The following is a 25,939-nucleotide window of genomic DNA, read 5'->3' as shown; positions in this document are numbered from 1 at the left end:
TTCAGACAATTTACAAACATTCGGCACGATTACGGATCCTTGTACTGCTTGCAGGCGCTCGTGCGTGTAGGGGCGAACGATGCCTGCAGCGTGGCCACCTGCAGGACGCGAGTGTGTTGCAGGTTGCTGACTTGTAGGGAGCACACACCACGCATTCTCGCACAGCGATCCTCAGGCTTCAAAATCTGACCGGTTAATAGGACTCAACGCTTTTGATTTAGGTTCTGTCCATGTGCACCGTTGCTCACCTTCTGAGTGCAATCGGTGACTTCAGCTTCAACAGCATACCTGCCGATGACTCACTATCCCGCACCTCACGTTCACACTCACTGGACGTTGACGTTACACCTGACGAGGCCAATGGGGACTGTCAACAGATCAGTAGTTCGTGTTTCGGTGGTTTATCCGGCCATGACTGATAAATGTGGCTTCACCAATAAAAGAGATTCATGATACATCTTGTGTGTCCTGTCTCAATGCTCATGCATAGAAGTTAACACGATTCTCTTAATGGTTTCCATACAGCTCCTGGTGGAGATAGACGTGATAGGAATGGAACCTATGTCGCTGGAGAATGAGTAAGACACTTTCCTGGCTCATGCCACTCCCTCGTGCATTTGCGTGAGAGCTAATGTCCGGATCAACTGCAGCAGCTGTCAGCTGCAAGAACTTTAATTTCCCTCTCTTCTGTCATCACATGTTTCCTTCTGTTAAGCTATATAGGTGTTACACAACCCCTTTCATTAACTGAATGATGAGATTGATAAATAATTGCCGAGATGGTTGACGTCTATTGGGATATCTTGTCGCATACACCGTCTAAAAACGAACTGCATTCTTCCTGTACTCTCCCTATACCATGAGCCTGTCGGCTTCTTCCCATCGTCCACTCACGACCAACTGCTTGGACTGCCACTCACTAATTGGCAAGTCGTAATGTACTCAAGGAACAGTCACAATGTATAAACATCGTACCCACTAACAATGCAGGTTGAATGGCAAAAATAAGTGTCGCTATGCAAAATTTTCAAAATACAAAATACAATATATCATAAACGGCTCACACTAGAATCCTACAACAAACAACACTCACATTCTAATTTAGCCTACATTTAGTTTATTATTGTTAATATTTGCACAAAAGGCATTCTAAGCATTATTGCGATTAGTTTATTGGCTAATAATATGAGACTCTGACTACCAATCCATTCTGTGAAAAACGTACATCATACTCTGTAAAGTTTTAGGTGATTCGAACTTTCCAGAATAGGCCTATATGTGTATGCAGCTTTACATAGTGATTCGAAGTCTTTCCGTAAAACGTATAAGCATGATAGATAACGTCACTGTGAACAATTTTTATTAGAGTCAAAATGACGCTGACGTCATCGATTCACTGTAAGCATCCTTAGGAATTCGTTGGTTCTGGGGCGACGAGACATAGCGGAACTATTAGCGCCCGCTAACCAGACATGCTGTATAGAGTGATTTTTAACAAGATGACCTTAAGAATGAGCGTCTCTAAGTGGGAGGGATAATTTAGAAGTAAATCACGAACTTTTAGGTCTTCTGGGTTGGACGGACTCTTTTTCATGGGGAGCAAATGACTGGGTTATACACAACGCACAAAGCATACTCACGCTTCAGAGTGCCTACGGTGCTGCTTCTCAGATCCATACAAAAGCACGCCTATTGTCGCCGGGAAGCGTCAGCAAATATTTTATCTCTAACAAAAGCTGCTCCAACTGATGTGACCTATCGCAAATGACCGTTCTATGCAAAGACTTTGAAACACACTATGTAGTTCTTAAGCAAAGAGACTGGAACACGTATCTTGCATGTGCATCGATACGAACTAAGTGAAAAGAGAATGAGCACCTGACATCGTCACTGACGTTAAAAATACCATGAAAAAAGTGAAGGACGAGATTCAGAAGACAGTGGTGTTAGGGTTAACGTTCAATGCATCGGTATTCCTAGAATTGCCAGCAGTTGGTTTTGTCCGCCTCATAGTATGAACCTACATACTTAACTCCACTCGTGAGTTATAACTTAATCTGGATACAAAGCTCCTTGTCACCTTAATGAGGCACCAGTATTGACAACTTGTGGTCTCTCTTCCACATCGAAATGTGGCCATTGTCAAGGGTAGTGTCGGTATTACTCTGTATTAGCTTGATGTCTGTTGGAGGTGTCTGTTCCCTTTTTCTCTCTTTCTGTTTTATTCCAGTGTGCTTCTTATGCAAAATTCTAAAGTAACAAATGAATTGAAATGATTAACTCCTCATCGTTTATTCCAGCTTACTTTTACCAACCGAACCTGTCTACAGTCAATGAGATCGATATTGGAGCCTTGTTATTTCGTTGGAGGCTTTTCACAGATGATGCAGTTGTCTATAAGAAGCTATCAACCCCAGAAGACAGTATCGATTTGCGTAATGGCCTACAGAGTATTGCTGAATGGTGCAGGCTCGAGCAGTTAAGAAATCTAACATATTGAGCATATTTAAGAAAAGAAACCCTCTACTGTACAACTACAGTATCTATGGGAAACTGATGGAACCAGTAATTATCGTTAGTCTCTAGGAGTATCAATCCAGAACGACGTTAAGTGGAATAATCACATAAAACAAATAGCAGGAAAAGCAGATGTCAGACTCTGCTTCATAGAAAAGGGTTTGAACGACATGTAACTCATTCACGAAGCAAGGCGCTTGTTTGACCGATTTTTATGCGGTTTTCTTTAGTCTGGGGACCTTACCAGGCAGGGTACATACAACAGATAGAGAAAATCCAACCAGAAGCGGCGCTTTTGGTCACGGGATAATTTAGTCAGCAGCGCGATAGCAATTACAGAGATGCTCAACAAACTCCAGTGGCATATGCTAGCACTCCGTCTTCAAGCCACAAGTGGCCCATCGGGACCATCCGACCGCCATGTCATCCTCAGTTGAGGATGCGGACAGGAGGGGCGTGTGGTCAGCACACTGCTGTCCCAGTCGTTAAGATGGTTTTCTTTGACCGGAGCCGCTACTATTCGGTCGAGTAGCTCCTCAATTGGCATAACGAGGCTGAGTGCACCCCGAAAAACGGCAACAGCGCATGACGCCCGGATGGTCACCCATCCAAGTACCGGACACGCCCGACAGCGCTTAACTTCGGTGATCTGACGGGAACCGGTGTATCCACTGCGGCAAGGCCGTTGCCAGTGGTATATGCTAGAAGAGAGTAATTTAGTGTTACGGAGACGTTTACAGATGAAGGTACGAGAGAGTATTTTCCGGAAATTTGTCGGACAACATGATATTTCCTCCCTCACACATCTCAAGAAATGACCACGATGAGAAAATTTGAGAAATTAGAGCTAATACAGAGGCTTCCCGACAATCATTCTTCCCACGTGCCATTCGCGAGTGGAACGGGAAAGAGGCTATCAGTTAGTCCTACCAGAAGTACGCTCTGCTACACATCTTCATGTGGCTTGTGGTGTATTTATGTGTAAAAGCCCTTGCACTGAACAAAGAAGCAACGAACACAGAAATTCCTTTTTTTTTCAGTGCCTCCTTACGCTCCTCCACCCCCCCCCCCCCCTTCCTCCACACCACCTGCAGATCCTCACACACACAGCCAACAAAAAAACGAAAACTGAACTGTATTCAGCCACCAAAACATAAATAGAAAACAACAGAAGGGCTTTTTGAGAGTAGTAGGATTTGTATCGACACTTAGTTTCACCTTCTCCTTCCCCCTCATAGTAATCAACGGCATAAGCGACATTACTCTAGACACGGTAACATCGCTGTTTCCTACACAAAACACTTATACTTAAGACACTATACACACTTTTTATAGAGAATCTGTGTACAGGCTGATGATCAGGTTGCAACGGAATGTCTAGTGCCGGAGCGGCATGGCCTCGTCAAACAGCATCAGGTTAACACGTCAAGTCTCAGTTTTGATAGGTGAGTGTTGTAAGAAACTGTACGTTTTAGAAAAATCGAGATACAGTTTCTTCTCTGAGAGTGCCAACAGTTGTTGTCACTTTATTTATTAGAGGCTAAATCGGTATTCACTATTAATATCCCTGGCGGGAAGTTTGAATTTTGGCGGGAAGAAGGTCAATTAGACTACCTTCAATAACCTAACCCCCCTCCACTCCCCCAGAAAAATAGCGGGAAGTTCAAATTACAACAGGAAATGCATCACACCTAAGAAAAATCGCGGGAAGATAGGTCACTTGGGCCAGCTACACTAACCTAAGTCACCCGACCGCCACCTCTTCCTAGGAACTGGCGCCAAGTTTGAATGTTGGTAGTAAAGAAAGGTCAATACGCGTATCTCTACTAAGCTAAGACAATGGCGTGAAAGAAAGGACACTTGGACTGCCTCCACTAACCTAAGTCACCCGACCGCTACCTCCTAGGCATTACTGGGAGAAGGACTTAGCCTGCACTGGGCTGGTGGAGAGAGGAAGGAGTGTACTTTATTCGTTTTGGAACAATTTGTGTAGGGATGGAGTATATTTATTACACTGATACAAAACACATGCTCTGACATGCTTGGGGTCACATCACACAGCCTACAGACATGCGAACCACTAAAAGACTCTGCAAACATTCTTGCTCATCATCAACTGTAGAAAGCATACACCAGTCTTTATTTAAACAATTTGAGCCACTACCGCCATCCGGTGTCTTCGCCACGAGGTCCAGAGCCCAACTGACATAGTGCACATCTTCACCACCAGAGCGCACTATCGTCTCTCTATCGCCATTCTAACGGGACACCTCTGACGTGCGGATACCGACGTCATAGATCATGCTGTTCCACCGCCCGTGACGTGTGATCTCTAGGAGTATCTATCCGGAACGAGCTTAAGTTGAATAACCACATAAAACAAATAACAGGAAAACTATATGTCTCTCATTCATAGAAAAGCGTCTGAACGAACGTATGCACATCACACACACACACACACACACACACACACACACACACACACACACACGTCACGAGCGGTGGAGCAGCACGATCTGCAACGTCAGTATGGGCGTCGCACACACGTCACGACATGTAACTCATCCATGAAGCAAGGCGACTGTTTGATCGATTTTTAAGCGGAGTTCATTGGTCTGGGGCCATTATCAGGTAGGATTCACACAAGAGATAGAGAAAATCCAACGAGAAGCGGCGCATTTCGTCACGGGATAGTTTAGTCAGCAGCGCGATAGCATTACAGAGATGCTCAACAAACACCAGTGGCATATGCTAGAAGGCAGTAATTTAGTGTTACGGAGATGTTTACAGATGAAAGCACGAGAGAGTACTTTCTGGAATTAGTGGGAAAACATAGTATTTCCTCCCTTACCCATCTGAAGAAATGGCCACGAAGAGAAAATTCGAGAAATTAGAGCTAATACAGAGGCTTACCGACAATCATTGTTCCCAAGCGCAATTCGCGAACGACAAAGGGAACAGGAGGGATCAGTTAGTGGTACCAGAAGTACCCTCCGCTTGCATGTAGAATATTGATGTAGATGTAAATGTAGATGTATAAGAACGGAACGTCGTTTTGTCCTGGAACTCTCACACGTCCTGCCAGCATCTCATTAAAAGTTGCTTGACCCCTGTGCACTGACGGCTGTTTGGAAGTGCTCTGCTACTATCGTGAAAAGGCTAGCGTCGGGGAACGGCGACACTGCCAAATAATACTTCCTAATTTCCCGTAAACCTGAAAGCAATTCATTTTCAGCCTTTATGCGACAAAAATCCCTTTGCGAGTGCTCTAACAGACTGAAAGGGCCAGGAGGCAATGTTGTTATCATTAGTCTTTTCATTTAGCGTGACGTCAGCCAGGGCGGATCGATAAGCTTTCGGCTTTAATTGACGCTCACATTGAATATAGCATCGGCGCCGCCGCCGCTGCTGCTGCCGCTCCCAGCCTCTCCACTGACACCTGCCTCTACACCTCTTGTCAGCCGGTCCACACAAGTAATCGAAACTTGGCACTACTCGGAAGATAGGTCTCTACAGTACTTTTTGTTGAACGCCATTTCATTACAGCAGACTCTTATCAGCGTATATCTGCGTTCTATAGCATTATATACAGTGTGGGACAGAAAAAACGGGGACTTTTGAAACATCCAAAAAATATATACAAAAATTCTACGTACAAATAAATTTATTGACAGCAATTAAATCGCTACCACTTGCCTTTTAAGATACAGTAATCCAAACTGTCATTGTTTGAAGATTACGTCCTGCACATTTCATTCTCCTGTACGTACACATTCTTCCAGTTTGCTCTTGAGTTTCCACATGCTGCCGGCCTGTGTGGCCGAGAGTTTCTAGGCGCTTCAGTCTGGAACCCCACGACCGCTACAGTCGCAGGTTCGAATCCTGCCTTGGGCATGGATGTGTGTGATGTCCTTAGGTTTAAGTAGTTCTAAGTTCTAGGGGACTGATGTCCTCAGATGTTAAATCCCATATTGCTCAGAGCCATATTTTTGCTCTATATTTGCAATATTTTAAAAATTTAGACGAGTTGTCTCTAGCTCGATCTAGTTCTGATGTCTCACAGATTGACCGCGACCTAGAACTGCGTGAAATCGCTAACTGAGGGGCCACTGCCTAGCGAAATTACAGAAGAGGAACGGCAACAGGCAGACAGAGTCAATGCTGCTGCGCCCGCGCCCCCGGCTAATCCGTACGCGTCGGCAACAATAAAATTAGATTACGCAAGCTTTTAGTTGCATGTCCACTGTTTGTTTAGCTTTCTGCTTACTTGTACACAGCTGAACGTGTTTACGACGAGTAGTGTGTAACGTGTTGTGCGCCATGTCGCCCTAAAAAAGAAACGTCTTTTCGTGGATAGCTGACCACCGTGGAACATTTACATATGACGGAATCGTTTTATACTGTCGAGTTTGCGAGAGAAACGTTTCGTGCAATAAACAGTTTCAAATTGCCAGAATGTCAAGACAAGTCTTCATATCGCAGGTTGCAGAAGAAAGGACCACAACTTCTGACAACAGCTAGCTGCAGCAGCAGAGATATGTTCAAAGGTATCCAAAAATGTCTGTTTAACATGGATCTATGTGAAGCATTCATTGCAAGCAATATTCCTCTTCGCAAACTCACAAACCTTATCCTCAAAGGGTTCCTGCGCAATTACTGCTTAAATCAAAATATATCAGATGAATCAACATTGCGTAAAAATTACATACCGACAATTAACGTAAACGTTCTGGAAGAAATACCCAATGAACTCAAGGATAGCATTATCAGAATTTCAGTTGACAAATCTACAGACACTTGTGGCCCTTAGTTGCAAATTTAATTGTTGGTGCTTTAAAAGAAGAGCCTTCTTCTTCCGTTTTTGAGGCCTGCAGATAACTTTAATAAAGTAAATCTTCCTACGATAGCCAGATTTGTGAACCAGGGTACTAGGAACATACTTCCAGAATCTTTTGCAGATGAAAGGGTGTTTGTGTTTATTTCAGATGCTGCTCCCTATATGACCAAAGCAGGAAAAGCTCCCCGAGTGTTTTATCCCAATTTGTAACATATGAAGTAACATATGGAGTACATCGCCTTGCTGAATAAGTACGTTCCACGCTAGTGAATGTAAATAAACTGGTTTCATCCACAAATGCCAACACGAATAAATAAAGTTCCACAAAGTGTTTTTAAAGGCTCTAGCTTGCATCAAGACCTGAAAAAAAAATAAAAACCCCTACCAAATGTGCCTTTACCTCCCGAACCAGTGGTAACTCGTCTCGTATGTGGGTCGAAGCTGTGTTGTTTTACAACGACCATTTCGAGGCCATTAGAGGGGTAGTAAACGACTTCGATAGTGCAAAGGCTTTGGCAGTTTGCCACTGCAAGGAAATTTTTAATGATTCTGGTATTAAAAAACACATTGCTGTGATCAGTACTCATTTTTCGCATATATCTGCAAGTATTAAAAAGCTTGAAACTCAAGGTCTGGCATTGAATGAATGTATTTAGTTAATGAATAAAATTAATCTAGGGAACTCCTCATTGCCGGACGTATTCCCAAGAAAACGGAAAGACTCACTCGTATCGCATCCGCTTGTTACCGAGAACAATAGCGAAGAAGGAACATTTCTTGAAACACGGTATGCGTCCCCATTTTGCAAATTTTTAGAAAATATTCCCAGAAAGGCTCCCTTCCTGACCTCTACCAGAAAGTATTCAAAAAATTATATCAGCGTTCTAAATCTACTGCTTTTTCGCTTGGCTGGCGCTCTTCGTCGTAACTAATATGCACAGGTTCGACTATGAGGTACAATGGACACAGTAACTACAATGTTTTTTTATTATTTGATCTTGCATATTTCGACACTTTTCATGCGTTTTCCCTCTGCGCACTTTCTGAATCGTCATTGTCTTTGTAAAACATTTTTATTGTAAAAGCACGCTACTGACCGTTCCACTGATCCATAAATACTAAATGGCGAGATTGTTTACACCTCAAGGTCCTTGCTCCGCTATGGTGTTTAATGTGTATGTTTCAAAAGTTCCCGATTTTTTGTTTCACCCTAAATAACAGCTATCGCGGCGAGAGATCCATACGTTAAGACCGGCATGTTGAACACATCGCACAAGAAAAGTCATAGATGTAATCTGCAGAGTTATATACTGTGTTCCAGCATTATAGAAATACCTCGAAGAAAAATATCTATTGAGAGATAGCGTAGACGGATTAAGAAAATATCATTCTTGTTGAACACAACTATCCCTTTATTCACATGAAGTAGCGATACTGCAGAGAAGCTTACGATTATTCGATATTTACTCTGACGCCCCATAAGCAGCTTATAATCAACTTGCATGCCTTTAGAGTAATGTATTACCTCTGCGACTGGATCCGTTATTTCCTGTCAGAGAGATCAGAGTCCGGAGTAACTGATAGGTCATCATCTAGTGAAATTAAAGTTATACTAGGGCTTCCCCAAGTAAGCATTATAGGCCCTCTGTTGTTCTTAATCTACGTAAACGATGTAGGACACAACCAGTAATCGCCCAAATTTATTTAACAACCGAACACACTTTTCTAACAGCTTCAAACTTCTCATTACTTAACAAATTAGTTTTTGTGTTAAACATTTTACATTGAGTATGTAAACGAGAAAAGTTTAGAAAAGGTTGAAATTATGTTTCAGTTTTATGGAAGTCGCTAAATCCTCTTACTACCAAACACTGGATGAGTAATTGGGTAATCTGGGCTCTGTTTTAAGTACACGCATCTCAGAGTTTATGACGTCATATCTCCTAAATTTTGTGGCGTACAATGATACACTGACGCAAAAAAAAACACAAAACCAAGAAATAATTAATGTACAGTAATTAAATTCCAGGAATACATGTCTCTAGAGGTATTTAAGTGATTAACATTGTAAGATTACAGGTTGATGTAAGCACGAGGATAAGCCATTGCAAATGAGAAATGCTGATACATTAATAACAGACGTGACCGCTAGAATGTTGACTGCAAGCATACAAATGTCCATGCATTGTGTTATAAAGGTGTCACTCCTCATATGTCCCGACAATCAGCAGCGATGGTCTTGGGTACCATTTCACTTCGTAAGAGGATCACTTTGGTTTTCATCTTAGGCACCCTACTGCACAGCTGTATGTTGATGATAATCTACGCCCCGTTTTGTTGCCCTTTGTGGCAAGTCATGCTAAGTATACATTTCAGGAAGATAATGCCCTTCTGCACACGTCGAAAGTTTCTACCGCTTGTCTTCGTGCTTGACAAACGCTACCTTGACCAGTAAGGTCGTCGGATCTCTCCCCAATCTAGAACGTTTGGGGCATAGTAGGCAGGACCCTCCAACGACGGGATTTTGATGATTTAACTAGCCCTTTGAAAAGAATCTGGCACGATGTCCCTCAGGACGACATGCAACAACTCTACCAGTCAGTAGCAAGCCAAATAACTGCATGTATGAGAGCCAGAGGTGAAGCAACGTATTGTTGACTTGTTGACTTGCTCAGTTTGTGAAGATTTTTCTCTTCAATAAGTCATCTATCTTTTCTGAAATTGTAAACATTTGTTTGTCAATACATGTACGACACATTTACCGATTTGCCTCCCATTCGGTTAATTACTTTGTGTTGCGTCGTTTTATATATATGAGCGGGTTGATCACTTAGAAGGGGCAATATATCTACTAAACATTAAGCTGGTGCGTCCTTTGCTGGAGTATTGCTGTGCTCTATAGGATCATACCAGATAGAATTGACGGAGGATATCTTAAATGGTAAAAGAGGGGTAACTCATAGAATTGGAGATAGAGTGTTACAAAAACGGAAAGCGAGTTGGAATCGCAATCAGTACAAGGGTGCTTTTTTTGCGGCGAAATTTTGCACGAAATTACAATCATCAGCTTCCTCCTCCAAATGCCAAAAAATTTTGTTGGCTCCTACCTATATGAGGAGAAATGACCATCGTGGTAAAAAATGAAATAAAATGTAGTGTGGCTAGGGCCTCCCATCGGGTAGACCGTTCACCTGGTGCAAGTCTTTCGAGATGACGCCACTTCGGCGACTTGCGCGTCGATGGGGATGAAGTGATGATGATTAGGGCAACACAACACCCAGTCCCTGAGTGGAGAAAATCTCAGACCCAGCCGGGAATCGAACCCGGGCCCTTAAGATTGTCCGCCTCCGGTAGCTGTGTGGTCAGCGCGATAGACGATCGTGGTAAAACTGATAACTGTTAAAAGAGATCAGAGCTTTCACTCAAATATTCCGGTGTCCGTTTTTCCCCAAGTGCTATTCGAGAGAGGAACGATCGAGAAATAGTCCGACAGTAGTACAGTGAACAGTCTGTCAAGCACCAAGTGTGCGACGGAGCAAAGCATAGGCAGATGCCCGATATGCTTGTAACCAAAGCATACGCTACAGGAAGTGCCGTTTTATTTTCCATTGACATGATGCTATCTTTCAATACTTCGCTCACGATACTCAAACAGCTTCGAATCACAAGGAAAAGATTGGGTATAAAGCAGTTTTTACTGTGAGAACCCGCCAGACTTGTAGATAAATTACGAAACATCATAGTAGTATTTATTATAGAGTATAACAGAATCTCCAGGGGTCTACAAAACTTATTCTACCTTCTGAGAAGGAACAGGGGATTAGAAACCTACAACAAATCTTTTTCGTAAAATAACAAAATAAATGTTAGTGTTTTATTGCTGTCTTTACTTCAGTAGGAGACCACCCGTTTTTCCATACAATTAGTGTTTTGTTGCTCTCTTTATTTCAGTAGGAGACCACCCGTTTTCCATACAATCTCGTAAAGGCAGTTTTCGACTAAATTACGTTATGAAGAACCTGTTTTAATGCAGCTTCCTGAATTCAGTTATCCCTATAATACTTGGAAATCAGGCTCTAGTTTGAAGTCACAAGCGAAAGATACTCAACGTTGTGTAAAATTGCTAACAAATTGTAAACTGTGTTTTATAACATTGTGATTCTGGTTAACAATATAATCGCGCTGACCGCAAGAGACTTCCTCAGATGCCCATAAAACAAAACACTGGTTTAAACAATGTGAAGTATCTGAAGACTAGCTCTTCTCTACGAAAGATATTAAAATATTTTGCTTTCTTTGGCTCATCACCTGGTAATCTCAATTTATTTTCTTATGGCTAGTCATTTAAGTCCCGCGATTCCAGGTGGGCACTCTTTTGTAGTGTGTTTTGATTTACAGCACGTTACATGTTTCAGCCAAGATGTCCTTCCTTAGTTAGTTGTAAATGATATATTTTGTGAACACAGGCTCTGTTTTACTTTTACCAATTTGGTTGTTATGTTCTTACAGTTAGCAAATTTTGTCTCAGAAAGCGACAAATACAGTTAATTGATATTCCTTAGTGCAAACTAAGGATACTGAGGGACGGGTAATAGAGCAAGAACAATACGGGTAATTAAAAAGTGACCTGTTTCCACTCCGTAGATTCCACGAAAGACTGTCTTGTCATAAATTTAAGACGAAAATGAGTCGCAGTGTAAAATAAAATCAGAAGATTTTACATTGGTGCCGAAACGTACGTCTGCGTGACTGAAGGACATTTGTTTTTCACAGGTGAACAGTTGCCTAAAACCAAGTTTATTTCGTATACGCGGATAAAAAGTAAAACTTCCACATTCATCAACGTGATTCAAATATTTATGAAATAACACGAGATTAATGAGGTTGTATGAGACTCCCTAGCGACATAAATATCAGTTACGCGAGTAAATCTCAAGTACCACTTTCAAGTATCTTTATTAATTCATACACAGAACTGTATACATTTTCTATGAGACTGTTTTGTAAACAGTAACTTACAAATGGCGCATTTTAAATAGTGGAAGCAGCTCTTAAAATTCTGTCGCTTTTCTTAGGCTGCTGAGAAAGTACGTTTGCATGCCTTGGGTTTCACAGTCACACCAAACTGAAGAAAGTAGAACAGACGACCCCCATCTTTCACTTTAGCTATTTATATACCGCAGAACGTCGACTCCCACACCTTGTGGGCGCTGCCAACCCTGAAAGACTTTTCTCTCATCTAGTTGCAACATCTCTCACAGCTGCTGTCTCTTGCGAATGAATTAAGAGTGCTGTCTACGGTATACATTTTTTATTATTTTTATTTATTCATTTTGTTATTTTTTGCGATCGCAGTCTGACGACACAACTTAGGCTACTTTTGTTGCTACATCACACATGAATCATGACCAAATACAGGTGCAAAAAAAATGGCTCTGAGCACTATGGAACTTAACATCTGAGGCCACCAGTCCCCTAGAACTTAGAACTACTTAAACCTAAGTAAAAATACCGGTGTACGCCATGTTAGAATCTCTCTGCAATTGATTTCTTCAGAAAATGTTTCATTGTTTTAATCTGCCTTGATTCTAGCAGAATATTTTGAAGTTGATTGCGTTTTGTTCCGTAGTGACTAATACTTCTTGAAATACCTAATGATTTTTATATGGTTTCAGTTTTTTCTAGTTTTATTTTTAGTATTTTGTTATACAGAATGATATATATTTTTGATGCAGTTTATTGATTTCTTGTATTTCGTAAATAACTTCATATGCATAATAGGACAATTTCAGTCGAGACTGCAATTATTTCGCTGATGCACCTCTTTCACCAGTATGACAACTTGCAGTTACATATTTTTGATTCTTTTTTACCACTCTAGATTACGTGCGAAGCAATGTTCAGCAATTAACTCCCTCAAATGATACTTAAAGACAATGTTACGTTCGCCTTGTTCGTTTTCTGACTTCGTAACATTTTATAGATGAACAGCACACGACAAAGCTCCTGGATCACGCTTCTTAGTCACTCCAATACGGTGTGATGCGTGTACTTCTACAATAGTGTGGTGAAGCTCCTGCTTAAATGTGCCACCTGTATTGTAAACGAACTGTAAATCCGTGATTTTTTATGGTCATTCACATTCAGACCCACTGCGACGGTAAATAACGGTTTCTGCTGACTGGTTGCTCATCCAGACAGCATCCAATACGGGTGATTACTCGTACTTTATGCACTATGCTATGCATGTCTCTGTGCAAAAAGAATAGCTCGATGTAGTCATAGGACCGAGCCACGCACGTCTCCTTTCATGCCACACAGCTAAGTCGCTGCAAATAATAAACTGTATCTGTGATCCTGCAGTTAAATAGCCTATCCATTGGCTAGAACTGCGAGTTAATAAAATACATGGAAATATAAAATAAAAGTTACACGAATAATATAATATTTTTGTATTCTAACGTCTGTAATTGATGTAGATGACAGAATTAAACTGAACAATGTTTATTGAAGTTGTTATCAAAGATAAGGAAAAACTAAGTTCGTTTCGTGATCAGAATACACGATATACTCATCAGCTCAAAACAGTTCAAAGTTCACAAATCCACACACGCGATACGATGAATAGTAACTCGTACTCTGTCTGTTCTCAGTTCCGTAAATCAAGCGGCAAAAGCTACAGTCCTACACTGGATCACATTCAGATCCCTCGAATTATGAAGTCCTTCAGAAGTTAATGTATGATAGCGGATGTTCACCGTACAGAATCAAACACCTCCACGATCCAATACCCGTCGTTACTACAGGCAGGTCTGCCTCCTCCCAGCACTCCACATAACGTGTCTAGAGCCGCTCCCTCGAGCGCTTCACACAGGAAGTCCCAGTCCTCACTTGAGTTCAGCAATGCTCTGCCACTGTCCAACCCTCATTGTCTGAAGGCAGTCCCCAGCAAAAATACATCGTCCTCAGGTTCTACATACTCATCCTTACCGCTTCCCCGACTAAAATAATATATTACAATATTTAAATAAAGAAATGTTATAAAAGTTGTGTCACTCACAGATAATTTACAGTAATCGTAAATAAAGGTTTTTCCATGAGTAAATACACTCCTGTAAATTGAAATAAGAACACCGTGAATTCATTGTCCCAGGAAGGGGAAACTTTATTGACACATTCCTGGGGTCAGATACATCACATGATCACGCTGACAGAACCACAGGCACATAGACACAGGCAACAGAGCATGCACAATGTCGGCACTAGTACAGTGTATATCCACCTTTCGCAGCAATGCAGGCTCCTATTCTCCCATGGAGACGATCGTAGAGATCCTGGATGTAGTCCTGTGGAACGGCTTGCCATGCCATTTCCACCTGGCACCTCAGTTGGACCAGCGTTCGTGCTGGACGTGCAGACCGCGTGAGACGACGCTTCATCCAGTCCCAAACATGCTCAATGGGGGACAGATCCGGAGATCTTGCTCGCCAGGGTAGTTGACTTACGCCTTCTAGAGCACGTTGGGTGGCACGGGATACATGCGGACGTGCATTGTCCTGTTGGAACAGCAAGTTCCCTTGCCGGTCTAGGAATGGTAGAACGATGGGTTCGATGACGGTTTGGATGTACCGTGCACTATTCAGTGTCCCCTCGACGATCACCAGAGGTGTACGGCCAGTGTAGGAGATCGCTCCCCACACCATGATGCCGGGTGTTGGCCCTGTGTGCCTCGGTCGTATGCAGTCCTGATTGTGGTGCTCACCTGCACGGCGCCAAACACGCATACGACCATCATTGGCACCAAGGCAGAAGCGACTCTCATCGCTGAAGACGACACGTCTCCATTCGTCCCTCCATTCACGCCTGTCGCGACACGACTGGAGGCGGGCTGCACGATGTTGGGGCGTGAGCGGAAGACGGCCTAACGGTGTGCGGGACCGTGGCCCAGCTTCATGGAGACGGTTGCGAATGGTCCTCGCCGATACCTCAGGAGCAACAGTGTCCCTAATTTGCTGGGAAGTGGCGGTGCGGTCCCCTACGGCACTGCGTAGGATCCTACGGTCTTGGCGTGCATCCGTGCGTCGCTGCGGTCCGGTCCCAGGTCGACGGGCACGTGCACCTTCCGCCGACCACTGGCGACAACATCGATGTACTGTGGAGACCTCACGCCCCACGTGTTGAGCAATTCGGCGGTACGTCCACCCGGCCTCCCGCATGCCCACTATACGCCCTCGCTCAAAGTCCGTCAGCTGCACATACGGTTCACGTCCACGCTGTCGCGGCATGCTACCAGTGTTAAAGACTGCGATGGAGCTCCGTATGCCACGGCAAACTGGCTGACACTGACGGCGGCGGTGCACAAATGCTGCGCAGCTAGCGCCATTCGACGGCCAACACGGCGGTTCCTGGTGTGTCCGCTGTGCCGTGCGTGTGATCGTTGTTTGTACAGCCCTCTCGCAGTGTCCGGAGCAAGTATGGTGGGTCTGACACACCGGTGTCAATGTGTTCTTTTTTCCATTTCCAGGAGTGTATATCAGTATTCTTTCGCAAGTGTGTGATGAAGTGGAGATATTCCCGTACGACCATTTCACAACTGTGCAGTGAAACTGTGCGGTAAAACATCAAATCTCCGACATCGCTGCGGCCGGGAAAATATCCTACTAGAACGGGATCAACGACGGCTGAAGAGAACTGTTCAACGTGACGGAAGTGAAACCGTAATGGCTCAGATTTCAGCCATCAACAAACGTCAGCATGCAAACCATTCAACAAAACATCATCGATAAGGGCTTTTGGAGCCGAAGGCCCACTCGTGTACCCTTGGTGACCGCCTGACACAAACCTTTACGCCTCACCTAAGCTCGTCAATACCGGCATTGGACTGTTGATGACTGGGATGACGTTGCCTGGTCGGATGAGTGTCGTTTCAAATTGTATCGACCGGATGGTCGTGTACGGGTATGAAGACAACCTCGTGAATCCATGGACCCTGCATGTCAGCAGGGCACTGATCGAGCTGGTGGAGGCTCTGTAATGGTGTGGTGCGTGTGCCGTTGGAGTGATTTGGGACCCCTGATACGTCTAGATACGACTCTGACAGTTGACACGTACGTAAGCAGCCTCTCTGACCGCCTGCATGTATTCATGTCCATTGTGCATTCCGACGGACTCGGACAATTACTACAGAACACTGCGACACCCCACACGTCCATAAGAATTGCTACAGAGTGGCTCCAGGAGCATTCTTCTGAATTTAAACACTTCCGCTGGCCACCCAACTCCCCAGACATGAACATTATTGAGCATATCTGGGATTCCTTGCACGTGCTATCCAGAAGAGATATCCACCCATTCGTATTCTAACGATTTATGGACAGCTCTGCAGGTTTCATGGTGTCAGTTCCCTCCAGCACTACTTCATACATAATTCGAGTCCATGCCATGACGGCTTGCGGCACTTCTGCGTGCTCGTGGAAGCCCTACACGATATTAGGCAGGTGTATCAGTTTCTTTGGCTCTTCAGTGTAGGTCAAAATGCGCTTTAATCACATAAAACGACTAAAGTTATTTTTAAAATCTCACCGAATCGATAAGAAAGTGCTCAAAACCGGTCTCGTTTCAGAGAATTAGAAGTTTATCCAATATAATACCCTGATTGCTGTTCTCCAATAGAACCTGTATTTGGATACAGTCGTTGAATTCCTTTGTTTGCAATGGACAAAATAATGTGAAGATCTTCATTTTGACTATCGGTGGAGTCATAATTCAAACAGTTAATCATCTTGAAGATGCTTAGGGTAAAGAAAGGTGATGTCTGTAGTAAAAGATTCACCAACAAGACGTTAGAAAGCTGAAGTTCCGTATACTCGCCTTAGCGGTTTATTCAGTACGGACTGACGCCGCGCCATTCTCTACCAATGACACAACCCGCTTTCAGTCAACCCCTTCCTCTTCCCTAAGGAAAATCCCTGGCATTATCGAGAATCAAACCCGAGTCCTCCGCGTAGCAGGTAGACAGGCTGACCTCTTAGCTATGGAATCGGACGCCAAGTTGACGTGATATAACAAAACTAAGCTATAATGACGAAATGGAATATCTCTTGAATCGTAATACTATTAGGAGAAATCTGACAGCGCATGAAGACCTATTTGACACAGAATACAATGAAGGAATACAGATTACACGTCTAATGTTAACTCAGATCCCATTTCCTCCTTCATTATTAAAGATCTCAAACTATCGAATGATTAACGTTCTCAAGCAATAAAAAACATTATTCTGGACATAAGTAGATATTAGTGAGGTACGTCACTTAAATCGATAAGGAATCGCTGAATTAGTATATTACCTGCCTGAAAAACATGATGAAGCGTCACAGAGTTCCGTAATTAGCCACTTCAGTTAAAAATATGCACAGTCACGTAACATATGGAAAGAGTGAACTACCGCAGAAGATCTGTTGGAACGTGAAGGAGAAATTTAAATTGAAATGAAGTTCTACGGAAGGAAACAGGTTATATTAAACAATTCATACATCTTTTCCTCGTTAGGCCATAAATTCAATTCGATCACGAGATATGTAAATATAGAACAAGAATACAAGACGACTGAATCGGAATTTGAAAATATCTTAGTAGTTTCTTCAGGAGGGTGAAAAAACAATCCTACTTTTCACTGTTTGGAGCTAGTATAGGCTTTTCTGACAAAAATCGAGTTACTGTAGACATAAAACATGCAAAATCATCAAAGGTATCCATTAAATCTAATTTACAAAACATTAATTTTTTTTGTGCCTTTCGTCACAAACAAAGGAATTTTATAAAAGTTGACAAAAATTACAAAGTAAGCACTTCATCCCTTTACGGACCAATGGCAAAACAGTAAAATCCAGACAAAAAATTATAGATAAGAACTCAGGGTGCATATAAGAGACCAGGCACACCAATCTTCTTCCAATTGTGGGACTTCTTGAGGAGAATCAAGAATGTTTTCATAAAACGGATTATAACCTTTTTCACACAGGGAAGTAGTTTATTCACATCATGAAACTTCTTCCCCACTACCGTGGGTTAAGCCATACAAGAAACATTGATATTACCTGTGTAAAAGGAGACTTTGCCCAACATAAATTTTTGTTCCACTCAGCTATCATTTTATGGTTTTGCTTCAACAGATCCTGTAGTGTCAAAGTTGAAATGGAAGTGATACGTTTCCTGCCTTTCGAGATTCTGAGTTTAGTTGGATACGAAGTATTGCTTATAACAAAAACTCCACTGAGAATCGAAATTGAGAACAGTACGTGTATATGAACCACCGTATTGTGATTACTGCTTATGAGTATTTCTACACTAGTAAGTGGCGAGTAATTTGTGTCGCAATTTCCAATATTTATTTTGACAAAAAGCACACTTCAGATCGCGGTTGCAGAAAGTGGATAGCCACAGAAGGCGCATATAAAACACTCTCTGTTAAGGACTATATCATCAAGATGTAGTTCTCCATAAAGACAAAACATAATCAGCAAACATCAGGAAACGCTTCGCACACCGTGAAAAGCATTTACTAGTGTCATAGAGCATACGATTTATACACCTCTAAGCAACCAGTTCCCCTTCATCAGCTCGCTGCTGACAACTGAACAAAAGAGGTATTTTCATCTTAACTTCAGATTTCTCACACTAGAAATGAACATCTATCTGTGGACATCCAAACAGGAAACTGAAATTTTCTTCAAAATGGATTCTGTAGTAAGGAACCAAGTCAATGACTTATTTTTCTTTGCCTCTGAATGATGAAACAATGTCCATAAGTCTGCTTTTCCTGCCACCAAACTAATCGCAGTGGTGTAGGCATTACGAACTTGCAATAAACTGAATATAACTTATTTCTTTACTCCACTTTCGTCGCCTACGATAGTTCATTGCTATCAGCGCATTAGCGCGGTCATACAAATTACAAAATGCGCTACAAAAATAGTTACGTAGTCTATCGATTTTTGGCAACTGACAGGAAACTGGGCCCTACCGCAGAATTTAAGGCAGGCACACTCAAAACTTCTTGTGACTTTCTGAACGAACATACAGTGAATATTTTTTACCATGTACCGAGCAAAACTCAGTTATTAATCATTAAACGTTTCTCTAGTCCACGCTTGAACGAATCTTCAAGAAATCATTGACAAATGCCTTGTTCTTAGCTCTACAATGATACAGTTTAGGCCCTACTTACCAAGAATGTTTTCAAAGTCATGAAAACAGTTTACTGTCGGACAAAAATGTCTACTGTCAGATTCTGGTACAAGCGGTGGTAGGAATAGATGCAAAAAGAAAATGAAGTTTCTTCTCTAGACTACTTCTTACGTAAATTGATATAAGACAAAAGAGTGACCTACCTTGGCTTTACTGTCTAGGAAATACATATTTTCGCAACCAGCTGACGTAATTTTCTTCAGATTAAATTCCTGAGAAGGTAGGTTCAAATTCAAATTCCGTCATCTCGATTTCTCTCTCTGTTTGTTCCTTTTAAGGATCACACTGCTCTCCTTCCCCATTCCTTCCAGCTAATATGTTCAGTGTCTAACCGTCTCGATAGTGATGGACGTTTGATGTTAACCTCCTTCTTGATTTAAACTCTCAAAATGTGTGACTCATTTTTTCCGTTAGTCAGTTCCCTAGAGGTTTTTTCGAGTCTTAAGAAGACGTCACGAAGTTACAACTGCTGCTGTTACCCAGAACGTAAATGTCGTCATTCAGCAGAGTGTAGACCTGGATCTCTTTGCCGCCAACTTTCTGCGCCATTTTCCATTTATTTTTCTCCCAAGATTTGAGCTCCAAGAAGGCGTGCAGGGGTGTTTCAGTACAGTTTGTAAAATAGGAGAGAGGAGTTGACAGATTGAAGCTATGAATCCAGCCGTCAGGCGTGCTCGGATGAGTCAAATGGTAAGACTGTCTCGTGCAAGACAAGAAACGTACCCAGGTACCTCATGAGTTAACATACCGTCGACGGCGTGATAGTTACAGGCTGAACATAAAGTCTGGTTGGGGGAGGACGGGCAAGGAATCGGTCGTGTATTTTTGAAGCAACCACTCCAGTATTTGTCTTAAGCAAATTATGGAAAATGTAAACCGGAATGACCGGACAGGAATTTGAACCAGCGTCCTCCCGAACGTCTTAACGACTGCGCCGCTTCGCTAGATACCATTATTCAGCACACAGCTTGAAATAACTGCAGTATTTCTTCAGTATCAGTGATAAAGTTCAAGAAGAACAGGTGTACCGAATGAATACTTCTTTTTGAGACTGCTGTAATATCAGCAGGGAATATACTAAGCTCCATTTCGTTGAAGTACAGTGTAATAGCAAATGCACTGTAGAAAGACAATTGATGTCACTAACCTTATCTCCGAGTTCAACCTTCCCCTGCCGTTTACCAAGTTTAGCGGACAAACAGGCCGACAAATTACTCGAACAAAATAGAGTCGGTTTACAGTAGCGCATGGCCCTACGCACTGTTGAACTTCAATCCATGCAATAAGCGAAGGCAGTGTGTAATAGAATATTATTTCACTAACTTAAACATCATCAGATGCTATATGCACGGTCATTTTTGAACCATTATCTTAACAAAATCATCAGTATTTTTCAAGACACTAAAAATAACCATAAAATTTGATTGTTACTAACATCATTCACATACCAAGGAGAAATCAATATTTACAAATAATAAGTCAGTCCATCATTAAGCTTAAATAATTTTTTTAACAGTACATATTAAGTCCGCATATGCAGTGTAAATGATCATATTACCAGGATGGTCATCCTACGTTTTCGATAAGTTCCTAAATTTCAGCATCGCTAGAATTACGGGTAACCAGAACCGACAACTTCCAACCATTGCTCGCTCTGACTTGTGCAGGCTCTCGGTTGTACTCGTAATTTGTTACAGCTCACGTCAACAAGTGCAAGGCATCTTAACCAAGTTTATACCTCTGGATGCAACAAACTGTTCCGACACATTTCACAGTACTAAACGTCCCAGCGAAACATCGCGACACACCGGTTGGGAAGGCCTGATGTACATTGTGCTTACTGTAGGAAACAGGAAGCCTAAGACTGCGACATTCGGTGGAACAAAAGGAGCTCAGTGTCGTATCTGAATAGCTTAAACATTAAAATATACATGAAAATTTTACATAAGTGCTTGAAATGTCGTAGACGAACGTACTCTAAAGACACTATGCTTTAATTGAAAGCTTGTGAAAAGACAGGATTGCACGAACAGCAACAAGTTAGCTAGATTATTACCTGAATTGAAACGAACACGTCACACTATGGTAGTATTATAGTTCTTCAACAGTTTCCATGTGCTGCCTGCGCCAACAAATGATTTTTAGAAGCGCTTTGTTAACATTGTGACTCAAATAATCTTTGTCGACAATACCGTGAAACAAATTCGTAACAGTTTACACCAATTATAGAGAACAGAGGACTAACTATATCTCTTGTGCCAGTTTGTAATATGTAGCATGTGGTTTAATAAAATATAAACACCTTGAACGCATTTTTCAAACCTTCGAAAATTCCACTCATTTTTGTGTAAATTATCTATTACTCTCAGTGTTTTAAAAATACTGCACAGTCTTGGGCACATAATCCAGAACAGTCTTCCTATTTACAGTTTAAAGCTGAAGAAGTTTAGACATGGCATTAAAGTTTAGTGAGAGGAAATAAAAACGTTTCAGGTTGAGAGTGACATTATAATTCTGTCAGAGACAGCAAAGGACATGGAAAAGCGGTTGAACAAAATAGATAGTGTTTTGATTGGAGATTGTAAGATGAATATCAACAAAAGCAAAACGAAGTTAGTGAAATGAAGTGGAATTAAACCAGGCGATGCTGAAGAAATTAGATTGGGAAATTAGACAAGAAAAGTAGTAGATCAGTTTTGTTGTTTGAGTGCCAAAATAACTGACTATGGGCGAAGCGTAGGTGATATAAAATGCGTTTCTGAAAAAGAGAAATTTGTTGACATCGAATATAAGTTTAAAAGTGAGAAAGTGTTTTTTGGAGGAATCTGTAAGGAGTGTAGCCTAGAACAGAAGTGAAACGTGGACGATAACTATCATAGTTTAGACCAGGAAAGAGTAGAAGCTTTCGAAATCTAGTGCTATAGTAAAATGCTGAAACTTAGATGGATAGTAAATCATGAGAACGTACTGAAACGAGCTGGGAAAAAAAAGGAAATGAATGCACAAAATGCTTGGGCATATCCTCAGACCTCCAGAAATTGTCGCTTTAATGATGGAACAAAGTGTAGCGGAGAGGGGTAAAGATTGCAGAGGAAGACAAGGCTTGAACAATAAGCAGCTTGAAATGGACGTAGGCCGCTGTAGTTTTGCAAAGATGAATAGGCTTGCACGGGATAGACTAGCTTGGAGAGCTGATTTAAGCCAGTCTTCGGACCAAATACCACCGCAACAACAACAACAACAACAACAACAAGCTGTTCTCGAAAAGCTTGGTGCAATTGCGGAGCTCTGACGGTGCAGATCCTGTAGCATGAGCTACGTGTGAGGAAAAACAAAACGCTGCCGCGTACAATATTAAAGTGTCTATCGCACTCTGATTACTTGTCAGTAGGCAGCTGGCACCGCTAAAAAGAAAACACATATTCTAGCACTGCGTACACTGCTAACATTAATGTTGTGCCTCTCCCATCACTGCACTTAGCCCGCCAGCAGCTTAACGGAGCACAGCTGCGAACTCCTTTCAAGTCGTCGAACAAAGCGTGGCCGGAGCTGCCAACTCCTTACCTGCGAGAGTCGCTGGCGCCATCAGTGGGAAGTGCGCGCGCATTACTCCGGCCGCTGCGGGGCATTAGGGCCCGACTGTCGTTTGTCATCCGACGGCGCACTTAGTTGCGTTACCTGTCGCACCGTACGCTGCCTCGTGGGCACTGCTTGTAGGCTGCCATGGCTACAGATGTTGTCGTTTTGCAGTATTCTGCAAGTCTGACGAGGAGAACACGGCAGGTGCCATCACCCGATTTCCTGGGAACTTCGCTCAGTGGAAGAGGAGTCAAAATAAGCGAACACGTGTCTCGGCTTATCCGCAGGTAGTGGACCGTTTCTGAAAAAACGACGGTCAAAGCTGTCGAAGTATTTTCTAGGTATTTATGTGCCTTTTTTTCGCGCAATATTCTCAGACGAGATGGTGGCTCAGTGGTTAGCTTTTTAATTTTGCGTCCCATGTTCGAAACTCATTTATTGTTTTTAATTGTCTTATTCTTATCGCGTCTGCCCCGATAGCTGAGTGGTTATCGAACATACTACGCTATTTTTTTAGGGAGTGCCTTGCTTGATCCCCCACCCAGTTGGCGTGTCCTGGGTAGGAGAATGTAATGATTGCCTGTAAGTATCAGAACAAGAAAGGACCAGGACAGTGGAGAGGATCTATCACCACACTTGAAGACGTACCCGACACCAACGCGAGGTATAACGGGATTAGCGAGGCACGCGGCCAAAAGAGGAACGTGGTCCGTTATTGTTTGTACTGACAGAAGCAGGATATTTTTTCACTATTATGTAAAAACAAAGTCCACTTATTTATGTTTCCCAGAAATATTTTATTTTATGAAGGTCATCGCCTTATATATAAAAAAAACAACGCTAAAAGCAGTTTATATTTGTTGCACCATTATGTAAAAAAAAAAGAAGTCCACTTATTTACGTTTCCCAGAAACATTTTATTTTATAAAGGTCATCATCTTATGTATTAAAAAAATGCTAGAAGCTGTTTATGTTCGTTATTGTTACATAAAAAAAAGTTGTCAGTCGGGCGGTCTGCCATGCCAAGGGGCCCGTGTTCTATTCCCCGGTTGGGTCGGAGATTTTTCTCCGCTTAGTGACTGGGTGTTGTGTCGTCCTCATTATCATTTCATCATCATCAGTGGAAGGCAACGGGAAACCACCGCTGCAATCACTTCCCTAGACGCTCATGCGGTAGGCCTCTCTGACGAGGCTTTCGCCGTGGCAAGGCCTGCCGTAAGGCAGAACACAAAATTTATTTTTATTGTTTTCATTTATTTAACCCGCATCGCACGTCTCGGATCAAATCAGTGGATCAAGGGCGTTATACTGACTCTAAAATCACAGCTGGATTCCAAAATAACAGTCGTAATTTATTTTATAATGTATGTGTGTATGGCATGTTGAGAGGTTACTTTTTTAAAAAAAACTTCTCATATTCTGATACTTCATTCACAATTCTTGTATTATTTCTTATATTTATTCATATGCTTATTCTTCAGCAAGATTTGCTGCATTTCCTTGGATTATACCGATCGTTGAAACGCTCGAAACACCGTTATTCTTAACACCACGAGCATCATGTGAAGGCAGGTCTGCCAAAGTGACATTTTTTCGTATGAATTTCACTCAGCAAGAAATATCATCGACATTTCTGAAGGTTGTGCGCATAGGCAATAATTTTACAGCTAACCACACATAAGGCAACAGTTTTCCGAAAACTGGTGCTTGCAATTTATCATGAATCAGGATACATTATAGGAATTTCACCGAAAACAATTTCAAATAATTTTCTCATTTTTTATTCATCTGCCATGCAATTAGTAGACAAACGAGGACTAGGTTATATCAATATACACCGGAAACATTCGTACAGTAATCTTCTACAGACATGGGTATATAAATGAAACAAAAATAAAACTAATAAAAAGGCTTCCAGCACGGTGCGCCAAATTAAGAAGCCCCGAAGTTGACTACTGTGCCACCATTTCGTCTGAGGATGTCGCGAGGTATAAGACCCATGAAGAACCAGCAGAATGCCTCGATAACTTTCACCATCCTTTTCTCAGATATGATAGAGTATCTACAGGTAAGCCGAGACACGGGTTCATTTATCTTGAACCCTCTTGCATGGAGCGACGTTTCTGGGAAATCAGGAATGTCCTCCGATAATTCCTTTTTTAGGTGTGATTCAACAGTATATCGTTGAATCACAATATATATAGACTGAAACGCCTAGAACCGCTCCGTCACAGCTGCCGGCGATTACTATTACTTATCCAATATCCATTTCTGAGGCTATATTCTCCTCTTCCATGTTTAATCAGTCCAATTGGTAATAATTTTAGTGAATATCTTACAGAACGAAGCACTGAATGTAAATTACCACTTTGTAAAAGATTCGCAAAATTTTCTTAGTGATTCTTATTCAGTTGCAGCACAACCTGAACCAACAGCTCCAGAATTTATGTGAGTGTACTGAAGAATATACAGGACGTTAGGGCACAGGTGCAAATACTTTATATGCGGTACCTTAAATGTATTCAGTTCGGTGTGTCACTTGTTTTTTTTTCTCTGCGTCTAATTATATTTCTGTAAACACGTCACATAATTTACTACCAGACGTTTCTCGAACTGTTGTAAATGCACCATTAAGCGGACTAGCCTGTCGGTATAGACTAACCGTCTTATGTGCACGCTTCCACTCTCCAACACCAGTCCTGCTGCCCCAGGGAAAATCACATTAAAGGCTTGCTCTTGCCACATGTACTTGTATGT

General features: G+C 42.1%; 1 protein-coding gene and 1 pseudogene across 8 annotated transcripts in view; both read right to left on the bottom strand.

Moving 5' to 3' along the window:
• Positions 1-25,939, bottom strand: part of LOC126269255 (glutamate-gated chloride channel) — a 659,915-nt gene that overhangs the window by 396,107 nt on the left and 237,869 nt on the right. The window lies entirely within an intron of this gene.
• On the bottom strand, positions 3,091-3,207 carry LOC126287548 (5S ribosomal RNA; annotated as a pseudogene).

This window comes from Schistocerca gregaria, chromosome 1 (genome assembly GCF_023897955.1).
Source record: "Schistocerca gregaria isolate iqSchGreg1 chromosome 1, iqSchGreg1.2, whole genome shotgun sequence".
In the NCBI taxonomy this organism is placed as follows: domain Eukaryota; kingdom Metazoa; phylum Arthropoda; class Insecta; order Orthoptera; family Acrididae; genus Schistocerca; species Schistocerca gregaria.
This window is presented reverse-complemented; position numbering and strand designations above follow the sequence as displayed.